At 46.9% G+C, this 26,325-nt stretch overlaps 1 protein-coding gene across 1 annotated transcript in view; it reads left to right on the top strand.

Moving 5' to 3' along the window:
* Positions 1 to 26,325, top strand: part of TNR (tenascin R) — a 378,542-nt gene that overhangs the window by 186,182 nt on the left and 166,035 nt on the right. Inside the window, exon 2 of the mRNA XM_019647030.1 lies at positions 9,660 to 9,760. The gene's annotated coding sequence lies outside the window, so the exon portion shown is untranslated. The remainder of the gene's footprint in view (positions 1 to 9,659; positions 9,761 to 26,325) is intronic.

Below are 26,325 nucleotides of genomic sequence, written 5' to 3'. Positions count from 1 at the left end.
TCCCCTCCCCTCTCCCTTCTCCCCCTTTCTCTTCTCCCCTCCCCCTCCCCTCCCTTTCTTTTCCTGGGTAGTGGTGAAAACAGATGACTGCAATGTGGAAAGCTGAGTGGGATTTTGTTGGGGAGAATCCCTCCGGCATTTCTCAAGGCTACATTGTCATATTCATCAGGCCCTCCCTGCAGAGACTAGATGAAAAAGTCACTATTTGTACCTTTAAGGATCTCACAATGTCAGATAAAACATAGATGTAGGAGGGTGGAAATATTGAAAGCATGGTTTCCTCTTAGCACGTGTGGATGGCCTTGTCCTGAAAAACTGGCCCTGGGGACTGGCCTGCTTTGGCAGGTGGAATCTGAGGGGTTTTAGGAGGCTCCCGAGACTCTGCCTCAGGTTCCTGAGTATAAGCCCAACACCTAAGAGATCGGTAACCTCCCTGTAGCTGAGAGGAGCTGGGTTAAGCAGAGGCTGTCCTGCCTGCCCTCCACCTTCCTACCCTGGGGATATTGGAGATGCATGTATGGTGGTCAGAACGCTTGGTGGAGGGCATGTCAGCATAGGGGACATGGAGGCCAGGGATGAGAGTCACCCTGCAGTACCCTGTACAGTCCCACCCAAAATGGCCATAGTGCATGCTCCAAATTCAAGGCTAGATGACAACCTTGGACCATACCAGGGCACCCAAGAATCCAAGATTTCAGACAGAATTTTCATTTTTGAAGACCGATGCTGATTAAAGAAATTAACCCTTCATTTCCTGGGCCTACTTCATGTTAAGCCACACTTAATGCTCCTGTGTACTGGATTAAACTCTACAGATTATGCTAATACTGAGACTCCACTCAAGCCCGTGCCACCCAGGGGACATTGAGTGGCCTGGTAGTCGCACCACAGGGGGCCACTCGCCCTGCTCCAGGCCTGCACTTACTCTCCCCTTTTCCCACAAGGCCAGCATCAGAGCAGAGCACATTTGGACACCCCAGCCTTGGGCACAGCCCCGCAGGCTCCGTGTGCATTGCCCTGGCCTTGTGCCCGAATTCCTGGGCTGCTCCTGTGTGCACCAGGCCCTGGACCTTGGGCGTGGCCTTCTCTGTTTTGCTTTGGCACAGATTTCTTAGATTTTCTACTTCTCCAGATTTTAACCTTGGACAGTCTCACCCCAAATGAATTATTGCACTCAAAATGACAATGGTGTCCCCTTTGGATTTATACTGAACCTTGGTTGAATCCATTTCCTGTTTGACTCCCTCATCCCTTCCCCACCATCCCTCGTTCCCAGGTCCCAGAAGTAGGGCCTGATCCTCAGATGCCTGACCAGGCCCCTAACCTGGGAGAGGGACTCAGGTGCCATCTGTGTCGTCTGCTCTGAGTCCGAGTCCGATGGCCTCCATGCTCATGTTGACCGATGGGGATGCCTCCGAGGTTTGGTCACAGCCCAGCCAAACCCAAAGGAAAGTCCTTCATCAAATGCCTGGGAAGTTGATCGTTTACCATTTTAATAACCAATCCCCCTTAATTGCAAATCCAAGGGAGATGATGATATCAAGCAAATTAAAATTGAACTTGTTCAGAGAAGGTAGGGATTCCTGGGCCAGTTGTAAAAATGTGCCCCCTGGTTAGGTCCTTTGAGAGGAAATTGGCTATCTTTGAGGAGGACCTGAGAGCTATCATAGAAAAACCACACTCAGCCTCTGGCCCTGACGGCACACCTTTGCCAGCCGAGTGTTGGGTGAGCCAATTACCTGCCCCACGGGAGCCATATAAGGAGAGAAGAAATATTTGCCTCTGTCCTCATGCTGGCAAGGCTAAGCTTTACAACAGGTGAAGACAGGGCCAGGGCTCACGTTAGATCCAAAGCTTTCTCGTTCCCTTTTTGGCTTCAATGTTGGCTTCTTTCACCAAAGAGAGTACATGTCTTAAGACAGGAAATTACCCCTGTGATTGATACCTGGCGAATGCAATTAGGTCCCAGTTAAACGCTGTCCAAGGGGCGCCCTTCCTGCGTGGTGTTCCAAGTTTGGTGATCGTTTAACAACTGTGAGCCTGAGGTCCCCTGGTAATGAAGCATTTTTCTCCGTCAGGCTCCGGCCACCAGAACTTCCTGCTCCCTTTAGATGCAGACGGACTGTGGGATAAGAGGTAGGAATGGAAAGTGGAGCAGGGAAGAGGCAGAGAGGATGCTGGGAAGGGGGGACCTCCAGAACAAGAAAGGCCAGGTTGGCCAAGGTCACTCCATGTCTCCCAAGGTGAGGCTGGAACGTGAGTTGGGGGTGGCGTGGGGGGTTGCCTTCCCTGGCCAAGATTTTATAATGTTTACTAATCAACCTAGTGCTTGCAATATTGGGGGCTTTGGACGGAAAAATAAAGACAAATGACCTGGACCCTGTGCTTGAGGTATTTGCACTGTCGTTGGGAAGGTCAAGGATACACTGTCACCTTCCCAGCAACTCCCATCTGGCTCGGCCACACACGTGAGGCAGCACATGCAGTATTGACCCATCTGTGGAGCCAAGGAAAGGACAAGAGTGGCCATCTGCGTCCTGCCTGCCTGAGCTCTTAATCAGCTCTGCCGCTTGGACGCTGAGTGACCTTGAGCAAATGACTAACCTCTTTATGTCTCCATTTCCTGACTGTAGAATGGGAAGAGAACTTGCTTCGCAGGCTTTTAGGGAGGGTTCAGCAGGGTCCCTGGATCACAGCAGTGTCAGCACCAGCCAGGTCCTTCCTCCCTTCCTCAGGCAGGGCCCATTCGCCTGTTTTATGTTGGGGACCCCTTTGGCTGCCTGGTGATGCATATGAACCCCTTCTCAGAATAATGGCATAAATGCGTAGGGTAAAATATATGGGATTGCAGAGGAAACTGCATTTTTATTCAAATGCAGTTATCAAAATACTAAAAAAAACCCCAAAACTACATTTGCTGTATAGTAATATATGTGCTTCTTTATTAACACAGTAAATAATCAGATCTGCTGGCGGGTCTAATAACTACTATAATTTTGAAGTAGTAATAAGCTTAAACAATATTTCAACATATCTGTATCAGCTGTAATGAGATATAAAAATATCTGTGATTTCTGTTGGTGACAAAATTACAGCTATTGCTAGTGCTACTGTGACTTGTTGTCTATGTTCAGAACGAGAGGAATTGCTAAATTTTTGTTAGTGCTTGGAAATAAAGATGTGATTTTTTTTTTTTTCATCTAAGTGAATGGGCTCTCTCTGGACCCCAGGCTAAGAACCATTGCAATAAGGCTTGGTAAACTAAGTGATAATCATACTTCCTAAAATTTTAAAATAATATGTATTTTCTCACTACTACAGCAAAAATATAAACATAATAGAAAAGTTAAGAAATACGGATTAAGTGGGAAAAGACAAAGGAAATAAAAACATGCCCCAGGGAGAACCACTGCTAACACTTGATGAAGTAGTTTCACTTTTAAAGCTCTGAGCGCGTTGCTGACCCATTATTCGCGCCCTGAACTTGCTCCACTTGGGGCTGTTAGATTGCTGTCTCACTCAGAGGGTTGTCCAGGCACAAAGGATGCTCAGTAAGAAACCAACTCAAAGCACCACGAATGTAGGCCAGAAACTACACGAAGCCCAGTGATAAAAAAGCGGACTCCTGCCCTCGACTGCACAGCCATTCACAGGCAGGGCGAAGCATCAATGAACAGAGGTAGGGCGCCCCAACAGCCCAGGGAACACACCAGCACCTTCCAGCCCCACTACTGGTAGCTGTCCCATTGATCTCAGGTCTCTTGTTAGACCTGACGAATTATCTCAAGTTGGGATCATGAATTGTGAAGAACGGAAGTTACCCACTCGATGAGGGAGACCGACGGACTCTACTCCGAACTGCCGGATGTTCAGATCAAGTCCCTGACACTGGTAGGCAAATAATCCATTTAGAAACAATGATGACGCGGTAGCACTGAACCTGGGAGGTGTTATTCAGTTTATATAAGCACACACGTGGGGCCAGCAAAGGACCCTTATGCTGCCCAAATGATAGCTGTCTTTGGGGTGAAAGGGTGGTCTGACAGATATCCGGCTGTCCCAAGTCAATCCTAGAAGACTGAGGGCTTGGAATGGCTTGTCTGGTCCCTGTTAAATGATGCCTGTGAGGAACCCACCTGTGTGAGTTTTGAACACAAAGGAGGCTGGCCCAAAATTACTTTCCCCAAGATCCCCGAGAACTCAACCCCCTGAGCCCTCCACACATGGCCAGTTTCTGGGCCCCCTACTTGCCATCCCTCCTATGAGCACATGAGGTTGTGAAGCCACCATCACCAAGTTAGGATCTTGCCATACCTCAGAGTTTCTGGGAGATCGAGGACAACAGTAATGTAGCACCCCTGGGAAAACACCCACTTCTTTCTTCTAGCTCAGACCTTAGAGCAGAGTTCTCTTCTGACCTTCAAACCAAGACCTTCCTTGGCGGGGAGGAGAAGGGTGTTAATGAAATATTGCCGTCATACTTGTCAAAATGTGATTGTGGGCCCTCCTGGAGGGACCCCTGCTTCTTCTAAGCCTAACGGTCACAGCACAAGGTAACAGGCCAGCAGAGCCACCACCCAATTTCAACGTGGTTTTAATAAAACCATGTAGAAAGGGCAGCCTGCTCATTTTGATTCTTCATGGGGTCATTCAATTAGACCTGAGATTCTGGGAAAACTTGTACCACCCTGACCATATTTTCCATTAGTAATAATGATAAGAGATAATTATTGAGCCTGCCTCTCAGATATTCCAGACACCTGCACCTCCACTTAATTAATTGCTAATTAAGATATGAAAGAACTGCAGTGTCTCTCACACATCCTGACTTTATTAAGTCTCAGCAAAGCTTCCTCAGGGAGAAAGAAACCTAAATTGCCAAGGCTGAGCCCTTCCTTTGGCTTAGAAACCAGAGGCGGAAGGGAGTGAGACGGAGAGGAAGCCTGACTCTGAGTGAGGGTCCTTGACATCATTCGGGTGGTATCTGAAGACCCTGAGAGGAAAGAATGAGGTGGAAAGAGAGAGGGGCTAACAAGTTCTGAGTGCCTACCTCCTGCCACACACACAGTGAAGCCTTTTACATCTATTATCTAATTAATCCTCATCGTGAGCCTGTAAGATATTATTATCCCCGTTTTACAGATTAGGAAAGGAGTGCTTGGAGGGATTAAGTACATGTCTTTTCCAAAAGTGTGGGGCTGGTAAGAGCTGGAATTTGTGCCAAATTCCATTTTCTATTCCATGGAGAGACAAGAAACAGCAACTCTTTCTTCTAAGTCTTCACCGTTGTTGATGAAGAGAAAAAGACATTTGTGGCAGGTAGACTTCAAGATGATCCCCAATTAACCCTTGCTTTCTGGTAGTCACACCCTTGGGTCATCTCCTCCCACATGAAATAGGGCCAACCTGTGTAACCAATAGGAAAATGCAGAACTCACGGGAAGGCCGGTCATAAAAGACCTTGTAGCTTCCACCTGACTCTTTCACATCGCTCACTCTGGAGGGAGGCAGCCATGTTGTGAGGACACTCAAGCAGCCCCCCAGAGGACCCCGTGAGGAGACCCCCTGCGACTCCCAGCATCACAAAAGTAAGCCCCCCCCTGGAATCAAACCCTGCAGCCCTAGAGGGTCTTCAGACAACTACAGGCCTCATCAACCTCTTAGCTGAAATGTCGTGAGAAACCCAGAGCCGGAACCACCCAGAAAAACCGCTTCTGAATTCCTGGCCCACAAAACCATGAGATAATAAATGTATATTGTTTTAAGTGGCTGAGTTTGAGGTAATTGGTTATGCAGCAATAGATAATGAATTGAGCATTCATGAACTTTCCACATCTTGCTGAATTGCAACGTCTTGCCAATACTAATGGGTCATAGAAACCCTAAGAAACATTTAAACTTGTATGCCTGAACACAGGAGCCCCAAACAATAGTCATTCAAGGTCTCTTCTGGTAGGGGCACTTGTGAGTTTAGGAGCCCAGTAGAGATCAGATCACCAATAGTTGCCTAAATTCCCCATTTTCTCATTAAGGTGACTAAAGACAATTTGTTGGCCATTTACTATCTGATCCATTTTCAGCAACTGAGCTCCTGGTCAACAGGGCCTCCCGGGCTGCACTCTGGACGGCCCAGAGCCTCAGATCTTGCCTGGGCCAGCAGTGGGCAGGGAGCCCACATGATCAAGTCCAAACCCAGCTGTTTGGGTTCCCGGACTCACATTCAGTAGACGAGGAAAGAAAATATAATGCACATTTTCCAGATGTATTCCATAGGAAAACGTTGTTGTTTCAATGATGAGATGTTATAAGTTGACCCTAGAAAATAGGTATGAAAGAAAGGTTGGGCACTACAAGGGCAAGTGCAGGTGAGCGAGCGAGTCGAGAGAATGGACAGAAAGAACACATCGATTTGCTGAAGTTGCTGGAGAGCTAGGTCACCACGCTCTTTGGTCTTGCAAACGCCTCTTGTGGTTCTGCCCCACGTCTCAGTCCCCCCACAAGTGTGTAGGCTTAAAGGATTGGGGAGCGTGTGCCCCACAGCTGACATTTATCTCTGTTAACGGGTTTGCCTCTGGAACTTGTCACCACGGGCATACGTGCCCACATTGTGACACACCAGCGTCAGTGTCTGTTATGATAACCCTTTGTCTTGTATGAAAAGCTCCTCTAAGAAAAGGCCTATGTGGGCTCTCCTCTCAGACCTGTCTGGCTTGCTAATCAAATTAAACGGGTCTGTTAGGGAGGCAGTACGTATTATATCACAAGTGCATTAGGTTCATCCTGAGCTTCCTGCTCACAGAGCCACTGTGGTCACAGCTTCAGGAGGGTCAGCACACACTTGCCTGAACTCAGTGTGGCCATTGGTCGGCCCGCAGTATGGAAGCTAGTTAAAAAACAACAACAAAAACAACAACAACAAAACTGGTGAAGGGGAAGAGAGCACAGGACTGGAACACAGACACCTCACGTTCCAGTTTTCATTCTCTAAATAACTCTGTTTGGTGCAGGCTTCCATCAGTGAACTCCCCCCCTCTGTAACTGCCAGTCCCACGTGGCTTTTCTTCATGGCATGAGCTCTGTGAGGGCAGAGGCTGTGTCATCTTTTTGTATCTCCAGTGCCTGGTTCAGGCCTGGGCACTCAGAAGGCTCTTAGTCAACCATTGCGCCCAATAACCAAAAAACTACGTGGGTTTATCCCTTATAGTCACATACGTGTATCTGTGGTCACATGAGTGTGGACAGAAGTACAAAAGGCTCCATTCCATGCTGTCCGCATGGGGTACAGGGTTGTGGGGACGGTGGAGGAAAGGGAGGAGGTGGAGAGAGGCAAGCAGTAGAGGAGAAACATAAGGAGACTGCACTACAAAAGCCTAGATGTATATTATGATCCTTTTAATATAAACCATGGGTATGTATACATAAGTTAGAGGAAAAATGATGATGTACTTAGGTTAATTCAGAACAAGCTGCAGACTATTTCAGTTAAAAACTGTACATGAAAACATCCCATATATCTGTGTACATATGCATTGGTGTAAACGAGCACAAGGTGGGGAGTGTGTATCATAGGGGTTGTGGGGTACCACCCAACTGAGACATTCAACCTCCAGCCACTGGGAGTGTTGGCTGCTGACAGCTCACAGCTAAGGCCCTTGCCAGGAGTCCCTTTAGCCACAGGGAGCTACTTTGCCCGAGGTTGTACCTGTCCCCTACCTGGGAGCAGCCCATATCTAAAGACAGGTGGGGTCCAAAGGCCTGTCCCTTTTCAAAGCAGGACAACTCCAGAGTTCCATCTGGCCTGTCCTTCCTCCCATCTCTCTTACAAGAGTGTACCCCCCTAAACCTTCGGTGTGTATATCCTGTCTCAGTCTGCTTCCTGGGGACTTGATGTGTGACAGTGTGAAAGGATATATACTCATCTATTAATACGTTACCTCAAGGGGCTGAGATTGGATGGAAGGGATAAGCTTTTTCTGTAAACATCTTATGTGAATTCCCTTTTTACAATGAGTGCTAATCACTTTTACAATTTCAAGAACATCAAATAAATTTAAAATGTAACGAACAAATATGTGAGTTGAATGAATGAGTGACCATGCCTATATCTAGTTGGGGAAATAATAATAAAACAGCACATCAAAGGTATCAACGTTGATAAACTAACCTGAAGGGGATTTTGCCAATACTTTTGATGGCTTTTGACCTAGTTGTTTCAAAAGAGATTGGACCAGCTTTCTAAGAGTGAGGATACCACCTCACAGATAAGATGACAAAATAAAGGTCAATGGATAGAAACAAAAAGGAAAGCGAGTTTTGATTCCATGGAAAGAGAGATTTTGTAATATCAGAGCTGTCTGCCAGTAAAACTGGCTACAAATTTTGGGGCAGCTGCTGTCCAGACGACACTGTCCGAAGACCTGTGGTTTTCTCGCTTCGGGAGCAGCCAGCTTCGAATTGGAGGAGGAAAATACCTGGTGTTGCTATCACCTCCGGCAGCTGCTCCCCAGTGATGCAGCCTCAGGGTCCTTCCCGACCCCGCTTTCCAGGCAGCCACTGCTGATATAGTGGAATATTCACCAGTGATGAAATCTACTCGCCTTTCCAGAACTCAATGATCTTCCCACTTCCTCCAGTCCTGAGGTTCCATCAGGTCCTCCCGGGAAGGCTGATTTATTCAGGAACAACTTAGATGAGCAAGCCTACACCTTAGCCAAAGGCTTGCTCCCTCCTCCAGCCGGTGCTACTTGATTCTGGCAAACACATCCTCGCTAGGCGCCTCTAAATGAGATCCCGGAGGCTTGGAGTCCCCTTTGGAGAAGGCTCAGCAGGGTTTGTGGGAAGCAAGCCCTCAAAGGCGTAATCATCCTACTGTGGACTATGCCCATGGTCCCCGGAGCTGTGTCGGTGCGCCCGTTGCCATTTCTGCACAGGGGCCCTGTTAAGGAGCCCGACAACGTGCTGACACAGAAGACCCCCTGTAACAGACGTCACTGCTCCTGTATGCAGGTGGTGGTTCCAACCCGAGAGAATTGCTCTTTGTTATGCAGCATTTACTCAGGGAGGATTTATTGAGCTTTTTTTGTGCGGGCATTATGCTTGGGACCAGAGCTAAGGTGGTGAGTGGGGAGAGAGAATCTGCCCTTGAGGCGTGAAGAGTCCAGCGTGAGAACAACACAAAGGGAGAGCTTTACAATAAATGGTGACTTTTATGACAGAGAAAGCCACAGACGTGAAGGACGTACGAGGGACTCAGGTCTGAGGGGGATGAGTGGCTTCCTGGAAGGGAGTGTCAAGCATTTGTCATACTCAGGTCATCTAAGCACATAACTATAGCCACCTTTAAAGATCTCAGAATAGATTTGCTACATAAAACACCTTTCGGGATTTATAATCAGTCTGTAGAATTTTTACCTTAAGTATTGACCACTTTATTGCCAAACTATTAGAATGAATAATAGAAAATTAATGAAACAAATAGAACTCCCTGGAGAGAAAAATAAATAACAATAGAGGTTTGTTTGTTTTTTTGCTTTAGAAATCTACATGGTGTACCTCCAAGTGTATTGAAAAGAAGGCGTGGCAGTTGGGATGGCAGGGAAGCCAAGATTCCTTGTTCTGAAAGCATAAATGGATTTCTTCCCTCCCTCTTCCTGCTTCAGGTGGCCGTGTCATCGTAACTGCACAGAGGCCGGGTCCCTTTGGGCATTAGGATTACAGAACGTGCGGGAAAGAGAGACCATCGAAGGCGCCATCACTGAAGGTACCGTTTCCTATGAACCTTTTGTTATTCCTCTTTGCAGGGGCCGGTTTGAGGCTCTTACTAGTGACTGTACATCCCCAGGGACTTGAGGCTCTTTGTCACGGCAGCAACGGCCTGGGGGACAGTCCCCCTGAAACGAGGTGCTCAACAGTGTGAGCTCCCTGGGTTTCACACGGTCTCGGAAAAAGCTGGAGAAACTGGGCACCCCGGTTTGGGAGTCTCATTAAATATTCCTGAAATGCATTTCATGATGTGGTTAGTAATAAAAGTGTATTACTGCTCTCAGCCCCTCCAAGAGGCTACACTTGATTCCAGCCCAAACGGCCTGCGCTGGGCCTGCATGAATCAGTTGCTAAATTATTCACCAGCCTGACTAGGAAATTTCTGGAGTTCCAAACCTCTCATAAAGCATTATGAAAAAATATCCATCTTTTTATCTCTATCCATAACTATTTATATGGCCAGAGGAAGAAAACCTGTCGTTTTATTTCTTTTCACGTAGAAGCTTTCCTAATTCTGTTTCCACCCCACATATACATGTCTAAATAATTTTCAGGTTGAAATAATAACCTCTAAAAAAATGGTCCGTGGGAAAAGGCTAGCAGGATTCACAGAACTGACAGGCGCAGTGGCTATTGAGCTCCCTTAATAACTTTCCCTGGCGCTCAAATTTGACGTGCCGAATTGGACTTTTCAAACAGGGGAGGCCCTTTTTTACTGTACAGAGCAATGATAATATACCCACTAGCCTTCTCTCTATATTTGCTTCTACGGTTGCTAGAGTTTGTTCATGAAAAAACTCAGTTCCTTCCTCAGAGGCACCATGCACTCATTATCTAAACACTGTAGAGAGAAAGGACAGGTCTGTTACAAAGCCCCATGTTTGACTCAGTCCAGAATATCCTCAGTGCCATCCTGCCTCACTTGGGGACATTTGACTACAGAGTACCCCGGGCCATTGCAAACACCTCTGAATGTACAAACTCACAAGAGACATCGGTACATTGAGCTGGCTATCAGCCATTCCCATTTAAGAGTGAATTGGTTAATTTGGTGTTTCTAGGCTAACAGCTAGTTGAGATTAAGTTTTCTGGGACCAAGCAGAGCTGGAATGGAGTGGACCATCTGGGCAGCAACGAGGGGTGGTTGTCACATGAGCATCCCTGGAAATGTATTAAGATGGAGACATTTTTACCTATCAGCACTCTTCTCAGAGAATGTACTTGAGTAGCTGAAAGAATAGTTGACAAACCACTTGCATTGAAAGATTAAGGTACCCCCACACACACAGAAAAGAAACTTACTTAAATAAAAGTAGTGGCCTCTAAACTGACTTCTGAATAAGGTGGGTTCAGTGAGGGTATCAAATCCAGGATGCCGCCATCTTCCTCTAAGTCAATGTTGGATAATTACTTAAAGGATATTGGTTTAAATGGGAGACAAATTATTAGCTTAACTAGAACACCCACATATTTTCATCCATCCCTGGTATTGGAGACTTTTGGTGGAGTTGGAAGGACCCCACTAGGAGATCTGAGAAGCCTGTGTACAGCGGATAGGCAGTGGGCAAGGGGTGACTAGTGAAGAGAAGTGTCGCGTCTGTTCTCGATCGCATCTTCCCCTGCCCCTGACCTTCCTGTGGGGTCACTCTGCAGGCTGACCCAGAGAACACTCGCGAAAGGCAAGGCTGAGCCTGCTGTTTAAAGCAGAGCTTGGGATGCTCCCTGTGATACTGGGATGCCTAATGAGAAATGCGTATTTGGTTTTCATCCCAGCTTCTGACACAGAGCTCCTAAAACCCTTGGCATTTCTTAAGTGTGATAAGAGAGATAAAGGTGTCTTGATATTCATAACAAACACCTTTTGACCACACCTTATGTTAATGAGGTGATTTTTTTTTGGAAATCCCCTAAGGATCCAAACATGGGATTAAAGGGTTGGAACTTTCAGTCCCAGCCCTGATCTACCAGGATGAGGGGCTGGGGGTTGAGTTCAACCACCAATGGCCAATGATTTCACCAGCCATGCCTGTGCCATAAAGCCTCCATAGAAACCCGGAAGGACAGGGTTCAAAGAGCTTCCAGGTTGGGAACCAGTACACTTCTGGCCTCAAACTCCCCGAGGACAGAGGCTCCTTTGTTGGGGACCTTATGAACCTTCATCTGGCTGTTGATTCATATCATTCATATTCATATTCGTATTCATATGCCAATATCCTTCGTAGTAAACCAGTAATCTAGGGAGCAAATGCATCTCCTGAGTTCTGTGAGCTGCTCACAGAATCCAACCCAAGCAGGAAGTTGCGGGAACTTCCAATCAGTAGCCAGTTAGCCAGAAGCCCAGGTGACTTCTTGGACTTGCGATTAGCATCTGAAGTCGAGGGCAGTCTCTGGCACTGAGCCCTCAACGGTGGAATCTGAGTGCTCTCTTTGGGTAGAGAGTGTCAGAACTGAGCTGAATGGGGGGCACCCAGCGGGCGTCAGAAAATTGCTTCATGTGGGGAAAAAAATCCCACATCTGAATTGGTGTCAGAATCAGAACCAGAATCCCAAAGCCCATCAGAGCCCTGAACACACCAGGGTGAAGCTCCGTTTCAGTCTAGGGCTGGCAGAAGTTCCTGAACTCAGAGAGCACCAAACCAAAGCGAGATGTGACCGGCCTCCCTGGAAGCCAGCTCACAACTGCCTGTGGGTCCACACAGGGGTGGCGGGCCGTGCTGGCCTCCTGAGGCCGGTCTTCTCAGAAGCCTATGGGAGGCGGAAGCAGTTCTCAGAGGTACCAGCAGCTCTGTTGATGAAATCTGAAAGCCATTCCTGGCACGGAGGCCAGTCCACCTTTCTCTGCCAGCCTTGCCACATGTGCACGGCTGACCTCACAGGAGAGCATGGGTGGTCCAGAACAGCCCTGTCCCCTTGTACTTACAAATAGCTGTTCACCAGCTTGGTTTGCTGTTGGAATTGCACAAGTTACAAGTATGAAGACCTTCAGCTGCCTTCTGGTCCTTTAGCAATTCAAACAGAGGGGCATTCACCAGGCTGGTGTGAACTGCTTCGCCCAGCCTCCTGCTACCCCTACCTGTCTTCCCCGAGCATTTAAAAAGCAGCTTATTTTAAAAACTGATTAGATGAGACCTTAATAACATTAGAATTTAAATGGCCCCAGATAGGCTTTCAACTTCTTGCCAAATTGAGATAAATGTTATATTTGGGGAGCTGAGCTCCCAGCTTTAAGGCTGCTCTGGACAGCAGACAGGTTTTGAAGCGCTGTGTGTGTGACATGCCCGTTGAGTCAGCTCCGACTCCTTGGCAATTCTAAGAATGAGTGACGTTCACAGCGCCCTGTTCTCAGCAGCCCTGCTCAGCTCCTATAGACTCATGCCTATGGCTTCTTTGATGGAGTCAGTCCATTTCAGATTTGGTCCTTCTGTGTCCCTGCTGCTTTCCATTTCATTTCCCCCAGCATTATTGTCTTTTGCAAAGAACCCTGCCTTCTCCTGATGTGCGTCAAGTAAGGCAGCTTCAGTTTCGTCACTTTTGCCTCCAGCGATGCCTCAGGCTTCATTTGCCGTAGGACCCACTTGTGCGTCCTTCTGGTGGTCCCGGCTAACGGTAGCGCTCTCCTCCAACACCGTATTTCACATGAAGCCACTTTTTTTCCTGTCGGCCTTCTTCACTGTCCAACTTTCACATCTCCACATAGTCATTGGGAATATGAGGGCGTGGATGCTCTAAGCCTTGATCTCCAATGACACCTCTGCCCTCGGTGATCTTTCCTAAGCCTTCTGTTGCTGCCCTTTGAGTCTCAGCCTTCTCTTGATTTCTTGGCTGCAGTCTCCATTTGAATTGATGACTGAACCAAGGGAAGCGAAATCTGTAACAATGTCAGTTGTCTTCATTATCTGTGCTCAAGTTGTATATTTCCCCTGTAGTCATGGTTTTGTCTTCTTGATATTCAGATGCAGCCCTGCTTGGTCACTTCGTTCTCTCACTTTCATCAGAAGTCGTTTCAAATCAGTGCTACTTTCTGCCACTACAATGGTGTCACTTGCATATCTTAAGTTATCAACATTTCTTCTACCAGTTTGCACGCCTCCTTCCCCTGAGCCCAGCCCAGTTTTTCATGATATGTTCTGCATACAGATTAAACAAATAAGGAGATGAAAATGCATGCTGGTCTGACACAGTTGCTTATAGGAAACTACCTTCACTCATGTTTTTCTGCAGCCTGAAACCGGGTTTGTGTGTGTGTGGAAGGTCTCTTTCATCTCTCAAGTCTAGTATTGTGTATGTAGATGTGTCTTGCATGTTCAAAGAAAGGTACGTTGAGGCCATAGGGCACAGGATAGAGTTATAACTTATGTGTGATAATCTATGGGAAAAATCTCTATACTCCCACACTCTCTGAGAACTTCCAGTTCCCGGCAGAAAACCTTTATCGAGCAACTACTATTCAGTCATTTAATTAAATATTAATGCTGTTAATACCTGACTTTTGCTGAGAATAATACAAAATGGTCAGAAGTATGAATGTTTCATCTTGGTTAATATGTTTAGCTCCCTCTGTAACTCTTCTAGGTGGGTTCAGTGTCAGGAAGGGAAAATGCATTTATCAAGCTATAGAAGTATGACTGCCTTCCAGTTTTACACTCTTCTGTAAGTTTTATAAATGTTAAAAAACAGAGTAGGAGGGGGTGGAGTGGGAAAGCAACAAAAGGTGAGCACAAATGATGGCTTCAATATTGAGGTAAAAGTATTTTTACAAATAAATAAAGAAAACCTGTTATCTTTTCTTCCCCATCTTTCCCCAACTAAACTAGACGCCTGGGAATCCTTAGAATTAAATCCTGAGATTCTTAAAAACATGGCTTGTCCTTTTGATGTGGTGGTCATTGCTGAAGTGCCCCTGAATTTAAGCTTCCCTTTAGAACCTCACCAAATAATAGCCGCTTTTAGAACCTTTCAGAAGAAGCTAAACCTTGAGCTTAAACCTTGTACTTGCATCCCGGTCCGCCATGCTTTCCTGAGGTGGTGTTAAGAATTCTAAGGATCTGGCTGGGAGAGGAGGGGAGACCCTGAGCCTGGGCACAGCTGGGAGTAAACCCACTCCTCCTGCTCTGGTCCTAATACCCCAAATCTCACCCATCCTCCAGGGACCGTTTAGGAGCAAAATATGCATCGTCCATTGAAAGTGTGGCTTAAAAGAATTCAAACAGAAATGACGGTATGAATGTGAATGGCCACTTCTGCTGCCTTGTGACAATAGAGTTGAGGAAGATGCGTGAAGTAGGGCTCCAGACTCGCAGGGTTTGACTCTGCCCAAACCTCTGATCAGCCTTCCCTGGGACACAGCTCCCCTAGGCGCCCACGCTGCTCTGCACTGAAGGGAAGAGCGCCAGGAGGTCTCCACGGAGTGCCCTTGCTCAGTCCTGCTCCTTAGCAAATTAAGCACCCCATTCAGTGGTGATCAGCTTTTACCAAGAGCGTCGTATTGGAAAGGCCGTTGCTTGTTAAAGTACTTGCTGAGTATTTATTTGCGTTTTCTCTCAACATCTTGCAGTCGATGTGGGGAAATGTACTGGTGTTGGGCTGTCAGCTGGCCGTTTACAGGGCAGCTCACCTCTCCCTTTGCCAAGCACAGCAGGCTTGCTTAGTCCTGTTCCTCTCATTCTCAGAATTCCTCTGCTTGGCCGGCCCCGTAACTCGCTTTGTCCGACTCTCTGGAGAGAAAGGGTCCCTACTCCTTGCAAGGCAAACTCTTCCCCTGAACTCATGCTCAGTTCCTTCCCTACCACCTCCCCCAGAGCCGGCATCCGTTCCTTGGATCCTCACTCCTATTTCCTCTCTCTTTCTATAAGTTCTTCCCCTTCTGCTGCTTATAAACAAGCCTTAGTCTCCATTAAACCAAACAAACGCAGCTTACGAATGATTTTAGGACTCTCTATCTCCTTCTTTTATTTCAATGTCTGTGAAAGAATATTCGGCACTCACTTCCCACCATGTATTTACCCCATAATCCCATGGGGAATGGTGCCTCCTACCCACCCTCACAACAGATTCAACTGAATGCAGCAAATGTGCCTGGCTCACATACTATGTGCCACGCCAGGTCTGGACTCTGACCATAGGAGAACACACTCTTACAAAGCAGACAAGCATGCCTATACCCTCCCAGAATTACAAAGTGTGTGGGGTGATGAGAGGCGCAGTGGGAGTCCTCAGCCCTGTCTTGGGGCAGGAGGCAGTAAGGAAAGTGCCGTAAGAGCTCTCTAGACGAATGGGGAAGCCAGGAAGGGAGAAGAGAAAAGGAGAGAAGGAGGGGGCCAGTCCAGGTAGGAGGAGCAGCATGGGCAAGGTCATTGAAGCCCCAGGTAGACAGCACTGTGGACATGGCAGGGAGGCAAGGGGTGCTGAGCTTTCAGAGGGTGACAGACATTTCATCTTCCAGTGTGAGATCCTGAGAAACTTGACTCTTTCTTGCAGACAGTGGGAAATGATGGAAGGTTCAAAGTTGGGCAGTGACATAATCAGGTTGCATTTTTAAAAATTGAGTCGGGAAGCAGCAATTAGACAGGTGAGATCAGATAAGAAGCTGCTCTAATCATCCAGATGAGAGGTGGTAGAGGCCTGTACCCACAGTGGCTCTGGAGATAGAGAAGAGGGAATGCTCGCACCGTCTCCACCTTCCATGAGGCCCCTCAGGATTCACCCAAACAGATGATTGCTCTGCCTGCTATAAACCCTCACGCGTCTACTGTGCTTTTCTTATTGTACTTAATTTGGCTTGTATTACAGTCAATTGTGTAGTTCTCTGATTTTCCTTACCAGATTGTATCTTTGTCTCCCCTTCCTCAGATTACAGTACCTTGTTCATAATAAGAGCTAAAGAAAAGGTTATTTAGTTGAATTGAATTTTCGAGAGCCTCAAACCATGAATAATTGAGGAATCAGCCATGTACAAGTGCTCATCATTTACATAATTGTGTAAACAAGCCGATAAAAAATTTTTACTTCTCCCCATTATTTTCATTATCCCAGAATGCCCTGCTATCTTCTTAGTTCTCCCGATTTTAGGGAATAGTAAACAAGTGTTCTCTCATGCACGCCAGTGGCAGGGACGCTGCTGGCTCTCACCTCCCCAGGCAAGGGAAGCTGTTAAAAGGAGCAACAGATGAGCGCATCGATTGACTATGAAAGCCATGCGCAAATATTGAGAAATGTGCTGTCTGAAGAGACAGAATTGCAGAGCAGGCTGCACAATGGGACCGGCGCACAGAGTCCCGAAGGTCAGCATGGAGATACAAATTGATTAAGCTAAGTACTTACTGAAATTGCTTTCCAACATACTGATGAGAATTGATCATAAGCTCGGCCCACATTTCTAGTGAAAATGCTTATGTAAAGTTACCCTTTGGTATGTTGTCAAAGCAAATTAAATTGTCCAGATTTTCCCCCAAATAAAAAGTATCTACAGGATAGTTAACAAATATAGTGTCCGGAGTTAACTGGCATTTACAATTTTGTGCTTGACTTTGTGCGTGGACCCGATTGGCCCCGTCACAGCTTTTATTGTGGCACCTTTTTATGACCCCGAGGCTAGCCTCTCCCTCTTTCTCACGCCAAACCAAAGGATGCTGATTGGCTGAGAGTTGGTCCCATCTAGCTGTCATTCTTAAATGCAATCCCTAGCTCCTAGGAAGCTAGGAGTCAGAAATCTCCTGAACCAGTGCTGCCTCCAACAGGCTGAAGCAGTGACTGTGGGCGCCACCAGCCTGGGGCACTTAGGCAGCAGAGAGGAAAAGGGGAAGTGGAATGGGATGGGTAAAAGGGAAGCAGATAAGGAGGAAATAAGAGAAAGGAGTAGAAGGGCCCATTAGCAAGTCTTTATTGAGTAATTCTTACGTGTCAAATACAAAAGTATGGCGCCATGGGTCGCACTAAGGAAGTACAATCATGGTTCCCATTCTCAAGGAGCTTAGCATTTAGTCCAGAGGGCAATTCTAAACCCAGAAAACAAATAGAAAGCCGATGCCTGACAATCTGGTGAAGTACAAAGTACTACGCCCTGGCACTGGCTGTGTCACGTTACTGAGAACCAAAACGAGTGTCATAGGCTCAGAAAGGGGGAGATGGCGCAGAAGACCTTATATGAGAGGGCATGGGGACCTAGCTGAGCCGTGAAAATACAGGTGGTACACAGCCAGCAAGCAAAATGAGCGTGACACCTCAGACTATGGAAAAGCAGGAATTAAAGGAGAGGGAAAGAGAACCGGAATCGGAAAAAGTTGCCGATGACGGTGCGGGTGGAGCAGCTACCACAGCTAGCTGTGTCACCTCACCCTGGCTCCCGTGCCAGCCCTTAGATTGCCTTGGCCGAAGACCAACAATCTAGAGGCAGAAAATGTGCTGTGGTCCCGGCAGTCTCTGTAAAATTGGACTAGTGCCAGCCAATGTTTGTTGTCTCTGTAATCATAAAGCGAAGCATCTTTCTTCCTCGTGTTTGCTTGAGAAGAATGCTGTTTACATTGAAAGCCTCATGCACTTCAGACTGACTTCTGACAACTGAATTCTCATATTACTAGCAATTGGCTGTAAAGAACCTGCAGAAACTTCACGACAGATGAGATGGCTTCATTCGCTGATGGTTCCATAGCCTCTGAGAAATGGAGAGATTGGTAAATTAAGGATAATTTATTAGATGCACTTCAAGTGTGTTTCATAGAGAACTGGACGTGCCCACAAAATATATTTCGATTGGCACTGTGAAATCGCTCTGCTCCAGAAATTACTCCGCCACCCTACCTTCACCCCTCTCAAATGTTAAAAAAAAATTAAATTAAAAATAAGTCACCAGTTCTGCCTTGCCATCTGAAATTCTGCCATTTGAGAGACATTCTTGTTGAGTCATGGTCTCTCCCAGATGTCCACTCAACAAGGCAGGTGACCCCAGAGAGACCCATTTAGCCACATTGGACTGCCCATTATTTTATTAGATCATTTTTGGTCTAAAGGCCATTGGAGGAGGAGAATGCAGAAAAGATGAAGAGAAATGATGGTGAGAGAAGAGGAAAAATAATTTCAGAACATGGGGCTCTGCTGGGAAAGGCAGGATTGAGGAGGGCGTCCAGTGCAAGTGGAGATGGTCTGGAGAGCTAACAGCAGAAGAGGGGCAGGTGGGGAGAGAGAGAAAGAGGAGATGGAGAGGGAGAGAGAGAGAACACCAAGATAGAAGAAAGCTAAGCTACAGTCAAACGTTGTCTCCTTTGTAGCATGGCTGGAGCCGCCCTGGCTGATTGGATGGCTCCCGCATTAAAGTTGGGCGTATTCAGGTCCCACCTGAGAACTCCCAGCATTACTTAGAGCAGGGAGGGCAACTTGTGAAGATGTGCCAGTGTGGGCTGAATGTACATGTATGCAGCTAAATCAAGTCCAACCACAGCAAAAGCGCCGCAAGTCTTCCTTAGGTGCAGAGAAGAAAATGCCTAGAGACTACCCCGCCCCCACCCCCACCCCCCAGTGCAGAACAATTGTGACCATGGGGCAAGGGAGCGCTGTGACTCCCACTGAGTCAGCAGAGTACAGCGAAGCTGGAAAATGATTTAAGAACTGTGATGATGAAACTCTGCGAGAACTCTTGACAATCTGACAGCAGAAACACAGACCCATCAGATACGCAGTCTAGGACTTTAGAGGTTATTCTAGTCCAATCTCATCTTCTAGTGAGGGCAAAATGGAGCCCTGAGAAGTGTTAAGATTTGTTGAGTGCTTTTAAGTGTTGTTTTGATAACTTTATATGTATTAACTTATTTACTCCTCCCAACAACCAATCATAATAGGTATTGTTATTATCTCCATTCTGCAGATAAGGAAATTGAGGTATAGAAAAGCTAAATAATTTGCCCAAATCAAACAACTTGGGAAGTGGCAGAGTGGGGATTTGAACCCAGGTGGTTTGAGCCCAGAGCTCCTCCACATAAGCCTGCCTGAAAGATGGACCTGAGATCACACAGCCAGGCTCCAGGAAGAAAACACCTCCTTTTGTAATCTGAACCCTGGCACGTGCAGGTTAGAGTGTCAGTGTCACTTGTGCAACGATGAATGCCTGTTGGAGAGAGGCCACAGCAGATCTGGTCATTCCTTGTGGGACTGAGGGCTGTTCTGAAAGAGAAGCAGGGCATTGTGGTGGAGTCGCCTGTCCCCCCATTACTCAAGGTGACATAGTGGCCCTGTCATGGAGCCATGGCCATGGAAGCCATGATAATTATTGAGATAATGGCTCAGAAATGGCTCAGAGATGGATCTCTCCTAGAAGAGGAGGGTAAAATGAAATCATAAAAACTGTATTGATGAGGTTTTGATAGTGATCAATGAAACAGCAATAGACTGAGTGTAAAGAGAAAGGAGTGGTGATGCGTTGTCAATCAACCACCCTCTCTGAATGCTGACTTTGACCAGCTGCTAATAGTCCTGAAAAGGAAATGAGGCCTGGCTCACCATGAATTTACAATGTAATGGATAAAACAGGGCAACGGTGAGCAACTTGCCTCCCCTGACACGCACAGTAGAATGTCAGAAGTGTGTGTGCATCACCAGTTCTATTAATGTGGGCTGCTTTGAAGAAGAGATTGGTGGTTAGGATTCTTGGAGTCAGACAGGCAACGGTAACAAGGCTGCGTAGATGAGCTGCTCCTGTGTTAAGATGAGGATTATTACTGGTTTTGGGGGGTTTTTTTTGTGACAGAGAAATGCGTAGCGAGTTGTAAATAAAAATGACAATGGCAATAGTGAAATTGCCGTGGAAGGTGGCAGATCTTTTGTGGTTAACGTTGTCATGGGCAGTTTGATAGAGGCAAAGAAAGGGCTTCTAACATGAATGGGGCTGTTGCAGTACATGTCTAGTGTGTGATAGGGACTCCTGTAGCTGTATCAAAGGTGGCCGGGGTCTTGCATCGTAGAGGGGTGGATAAAGACATTGAAATTGTTATGGGAACAATTATGACTGTAGCCAAGGTAATAACAAAGATAATGGACCTGTAATTGAAAAGCTAGTGGCTGAAAAGGAGAAGATGAGGGCAACTGAAATGTAGAGGGGGTGATGAGGGAAGTGATGGTGGTGATGGGAAAGGTAATGGAGTTATAATGTAGATGATGCTAAAACGTAATGGCGTTATAATGAGGTGATGGCTACAGGGTGGGGGCTGGGGAGAAATGATGGTCTTAATGGAAGCAAGAGGGACTGTGTGATACAGGCGAGAGTTGTATGCAGCGTATTCATCACAACTGCTAGAGTTGTGGGTGACCAGCAATGTAACAAACAGCGACACCCCAAATTCTCCTTACAGCAGGACTTCTAATGGACCCTGGAATAAGATAATGATGTTAATGGACAAGATGATGACTGCCATGAAAACTAGGAGCCTTGTGATGGTATTTAGAACTAGCTGCGAAGTGGGCGAGACGACAGGAGGACTGGGGGTGGAGTTGAGGGTGGACTGCTGTGGACATATGAATAAGTCCCAGGACTGAGGTTCCTAAGAGCTGTTTACTAGATGCATCCCTGTAGGTCATTTGGCCCAGTGCAGCTGCTCCTGCTTGTAACACGGCACGTGTGGTGCACGAAAGGAGTCTGGGATGACTAGACGTGGCTGTAGCAACAATTCAAGCTTACAATCTAAATTTTGTTCTTAAATTAGGCCTGACAACACACTAACTCAGATATAATAGTTCAGCAAGCATATGTGTAAACAAAACGTCTAGGAAATGCATGAGTTTGCCGCAGAAGTGAATGTACACAGAGGATTTTTTTAACATATATTTTTTTAACCATGAATGGCTCTTCCAAGTGGAGAAGTGGGAATTTGGCCCTCCAGTGTTCACTGTTTAACTTCTGAGACTTGCGTTGGGAAGAGAGGCTGGGGCAGCTCGTGCTGGTAGTCTGGCCAGGGAGGCTGTGATGCAGGCTCTGTAAAGGAACCTGGGGAATGGTCTTCACAGGAGTCCCCGGGGCTGCTTGCATGTCTGCATCGAGCAGCCCAGAGAGGTACACAGCGACACAGAGGGTAGACCGTATACCTGAAAACAAACAGATGGTCCCAGACCCACATCAGGCATCCAGGAGACAGACGTGGGCAAGAGCCTCTGAGGGGAGCAGTGACAGCCAAATCGACTCATTGTCTATACAAGGAGGCTTGCATACAACATAGGTGTTCTCTGCCTCTGCTGCCTAAATGCCACCCTTCAGACCAACTACATCCAAACTACTGGGGGAGCCTTTACAAAAATACAGATTCCTAGGACCCACTTCATGAAAAGTCCAATTCTGTTGCTTAGGGGCAGGACCTGTGAAATTATGCTCTGAAAACTCCCCTGGAAATGTCGCCATGTAGTCTAGTGTGGGACTAAGTTTCGACCTGGGCCCCTGTGAGGAGAACTTAGGCAAGAGGTGGGGAAAGCCTATGTCGTGAGTGCAGACCAACCCAAACTTTGGAGTCGATGTGTCCTAATAGGATTTGAGTGGCGCCCAGAAGCCTCTCCTTCTCAATAGAAAATTACCTTCCACTTGCCTGCCCCCCCACCTGCCCGTGGGGTGTACTTTTCCCCTCAGTGAAGACTCACACGATTGACTTAAGCAGCTTGCCAGCAAGTGTCTCCTGGAATGGCGCTATGGCAGTAGGCAGCATGGCGCCACTGGACCCTATTTCCACTAGAATAGAAGAGATGCAGCAGTACAGAGGCTGCGGTCTCTGAGGGGATGAGAGGAGGAAATGGAGTGGAGAGACGTGAGGAAATGTCCCGAAGAGGTGTCTCAAGTACCTCTGGTTATTGGGATGGATATGGATGTTGAGGTGAGGGTGGCACCACCATGTTCTTTTAAGGGTCACTCCCACCCAGCCCTCAGAGGTCCCATTTGTTCTTCAGACCTCTCAGGGATTAAAAATGTCAATATCATGAAAATAGTCTATTTATGTTTGGGGAAGTACAAATTATTTCTGTCCTTAAATGACATATAAATTGTGTGTCTGTCTGTACATATGTCTACACCTAATTCAACAAAATTAGAAAATGGATATGATTACTAAACAATGCATTTCAAAGAAAATGTGTTTTTTCAATGGCTGAACAAAATGCTAGACCATTTCTCAATAGCCTGTGTCCTTACTCTCCCTGTTCCCTTCAACTTGAACTTTTCAAGAGTCCAGGAACTTACCGAAGGAGTCTAGTACAAAGCCAGTTACTTCAGATGAAAACTTCAGGTCCTGTTAACACCAGCTTGCCTGGGTCTGTCTCAGAGAGAGAGAAACCCAGGGTATTAGTCCACATCCTCCCAGGGGAGTAGTGGAGTTCATCCCTCCTTGATCCACTTGGGAATACTTCAATCCATAAGGTTGAGGCTGTGTTGAAGAGTGAGTTCATGAGTACAGCGTGGGCCCTCTCCCAGGTCACCACACTTAACAGGAGGTGGACCACACAGCCCCTTCAAAACAATGTCTCACTTTCCCAGGGATGGTGACCCACCACTTGAGAAGTGCCACCTTCTTCCTAAGCCCTGTTGTCATTTGTCAGCTACTAATCGTTCATTAACCTCCCAGGAACCTCACGGAAGCCAGGACCTCGCCTTCATTTGTGAAGGTGGTTCACTGGATCCCCCTTTAATAAAATTACAACTTCAGGGAACAAATCATTTCCATCAAATACAACCCCGTGGCTTCCTCTCATGTTAATCGTTTCAGGCAGGTGCTATTAGGTAATTCAATCACCGGGCTACAGAAAGCCGCCACGGAATTAATGAGGAATGAACTTTAATTCTGAGTAAGGGATTTTCTGAATAAATGGCTCTGAATGAAAAACCAGGAGCCGAGCCTATAATCACAGCAGATGACAACAATACACAATGGCATCTTAACCATGGCCCTCCCTTCCGTGTATTCTCAGCCCACAAACTTTCATGGAGCCAGAAGAACACAGAACGTCCACCAGCAAAAGCCTTCCACGCATGTCACTTTGCTAATGTTTCTTTAGCACTTTTCCTGGAGAACTGAATGAATTCCGAAGCTCTCATCCCAATTTAGAATAAGTCTTTGTTGGTCCCCAAGGCTGGTCTTTCCTTAAAAAGGGCCCCTCTGCGCGTGGCCCCATTCAGACTCTGAACTTCTCTTGCCTCCATCTGGTCCACCTGCCTCCCTGCCCCTGCAGGACACTTTCCTCAGAGCCACCAGGGGGATCCTTCCAAAACTCAAATCTCACTGCGTCACACCTGCTTAACACCCCCTGTTCGTTTGCTCAGTCCTCATTCTCCTTAGCACGGCACACAAAACTCTTCATGGCCCCTGCTTCTCTTTCCAGCTTTACCGCTGTTGTGTCCCTCCAGGAACGCACCCCGAATTCCAGCCACATCCCAGTTCTCAACGTCTCTCAATGTTCTGTGTCCTTTCATGGTGCCATGCTGAGTCTCCCGCCAGAGTGCCTGCTCTAGTCTAATGTTCATCCTTTAAACTTCATCTTGAATTGTGCCTCCTCCTTCACCCCTCTTGGGTTCCCCCTCCACCCACCCCCGTTTGCTTCCTCTCTTAGACTGAGTTGGGTGCCATTTCTCCATGCTTCCTTAGTGCCTGGGGGCAGAGCTCAGTTATTGAACATAACGCTCAATATTATCATAGTTGGAGCACAGCCTTTCTCTCCAACAAGACTGACATCTTGAGAGGAAGGCTACACCATGCTTGAGCATGTATTCCCAATGCTGGGCATTTGGTGGATACATAATAAATATTTGATGAATGAATGCACCAGTGATAGAATAAATTAAGTCACAGTTGCACAAATGAATGAACCCAATGACACGAGTTATGCCAATTCTAGCAGCCACACTTTCATTCCCCGCCTCTGGGCAGAAACATTTAAAAAGTTTATTTTTCTAATCTGAAATCCAGTCAGGGAAGGCTTGGCCCAAAATGAGTGAGTTTCCCTACAGCTAGTGATATCATCACGGGATCTTCAGCTTCCCACTCTTCAGTAAATATCTGAAGAAAATAGACCCTGCAGCACAGGGAGGATGCTTCCCTTCGGGGAGGAACCGCGTGGTGACACGTGCCGTTTTCCTGGGGCCCAGGCCTCCAGCCCCACGCTGCACTGGATCTGGTTTTCAGAGTCACGGGCACCTTGCATTTCCCCTGCTGTGCGCTTCATCAGAGGTTTAATGAGGTCTGAGTTTTTAACAGCGTGCTCGTCATGCTCACTTAGCTCAAAATCAAGTCTGTTCGGGCATTAGTGGGTCCCATTCACTCAGTCTGGTAGTTTTGGCATTTCAAACTTCAGAATTTTTCATCAAGGAATGCTATATTGTTTTTTGTTTTGTTTTTGTTTTTGTTTTTTTTGGGTTTTTTTTTGTTGTTTTTCTTTACAAAACATCCCTTGTATATAAACCTCTCAGGCTGGTTTTCTGGTTGCTATATCCCAGCCTAGGTATCATGCTGCTATGAAGGAAGTATCTGTGTATTAGTTTTCTATTGATGCCATAAAGACAACCACAAACTTAGCAGCTTGAAACAATCCACATTTGTGATCTTATCACTCTGTAGGTCAGAAGTCTGGCATGGGTCGCCCTGGGCTAAAATCAAGGGAGCAGCAAGGCTGGATTCCTTCTGGAGATGCTAGGGGAGAGTCCGTTTTCTTGCCTTTTCCATCTTCTAGAGGTCATTCATATTCCTTAATCCATGCCCCCTCCCTCCATCTTCAAAGCCAGCAATGGCTGATGGAATCCTTCTCATATCATATCATTCTGGCCTCCTCGGCTACTTTCCTCTTCCAGGTCTACGGACTCTTGTGATAATATTGGGCCTGTCTGGTTAACCCAATATAATCTCCCAATTTTAAAATTAGTTGATTGGCAACCTTAATTACATTTGCTACTTTAATTTTCCTTTGCCATGTCAGGTGATATAACCACAGGGATTAAGGCATGCACATCTTTGGGGGACCATTATACTGCCTACCGCACCTGTATGGCTCTGGGCCTCTGGAAGGCATCCTTTGTATAACCTCATAGGTGCAGTGTGGACTTCCCACTAGCAGCAGCGTTGTCACCTGAAAGCTTGTTGGAAAAGCAAACTCACAGGCCCAACCCCAGACCTTCAGAATCAAAACCTCCATTTTCACCAACTGCCCAGGAATTAGGTGTATGTACAGTGAGTTTGAGAAGCACCACTCCAGAGGTTCCCCCAGGGTCAGAGCAGAGAGCTTGGACTTGGTGTTGGACAGACAGTGCTCTTATCAGGAATGGTGTCCGTAATAATGGGGGATCTCAGGGAGCTCAATCAAGAGCCCTCCTCTTCCCTGTCAAAGAAAATAGAGATGTAAAACCAAGAAATGGGCCAGGTGGGTCCAAGATATCACCTTGGTAAGCTGTGATCTGGTCATGTAGCTCTACCTGCAGGTATAACATTGAACCTCACAAGGTTTTGCCACCCTGTCATGGCTGCTGTAGAAGGGGGAGTCCCTGCTAACAGAGGCAGAGCCTGTGAAAGAGAATCTCTAGCAAGGAGTAGTGCGCCTGAGAGCACGTGCTCTCTGCAG

The sequence above is a fragment of the Hipposideros armiger genome, unplaced genomic scaffold (genome assembly GCF_001890085.2).
Source record: "Hipposideros armiger isolate ML-2016 unplaced genomic scaffold, ASM189008v1 scaffold_6, whole genome shotgun sequence".
Classification (NCBI taxonomy): domain Eukaryota; kingdom Metazoa; phylum Chordata; class Mammalia; order Chiroptera; family Hipposideridae; genus Hipposideros; species Hipposideros armiger.
The sequence above is the reverse complement of the archived record's forward strand: the minus strand, read 5'-3'. Positions and strand labels throughout refer to the sequence as shown.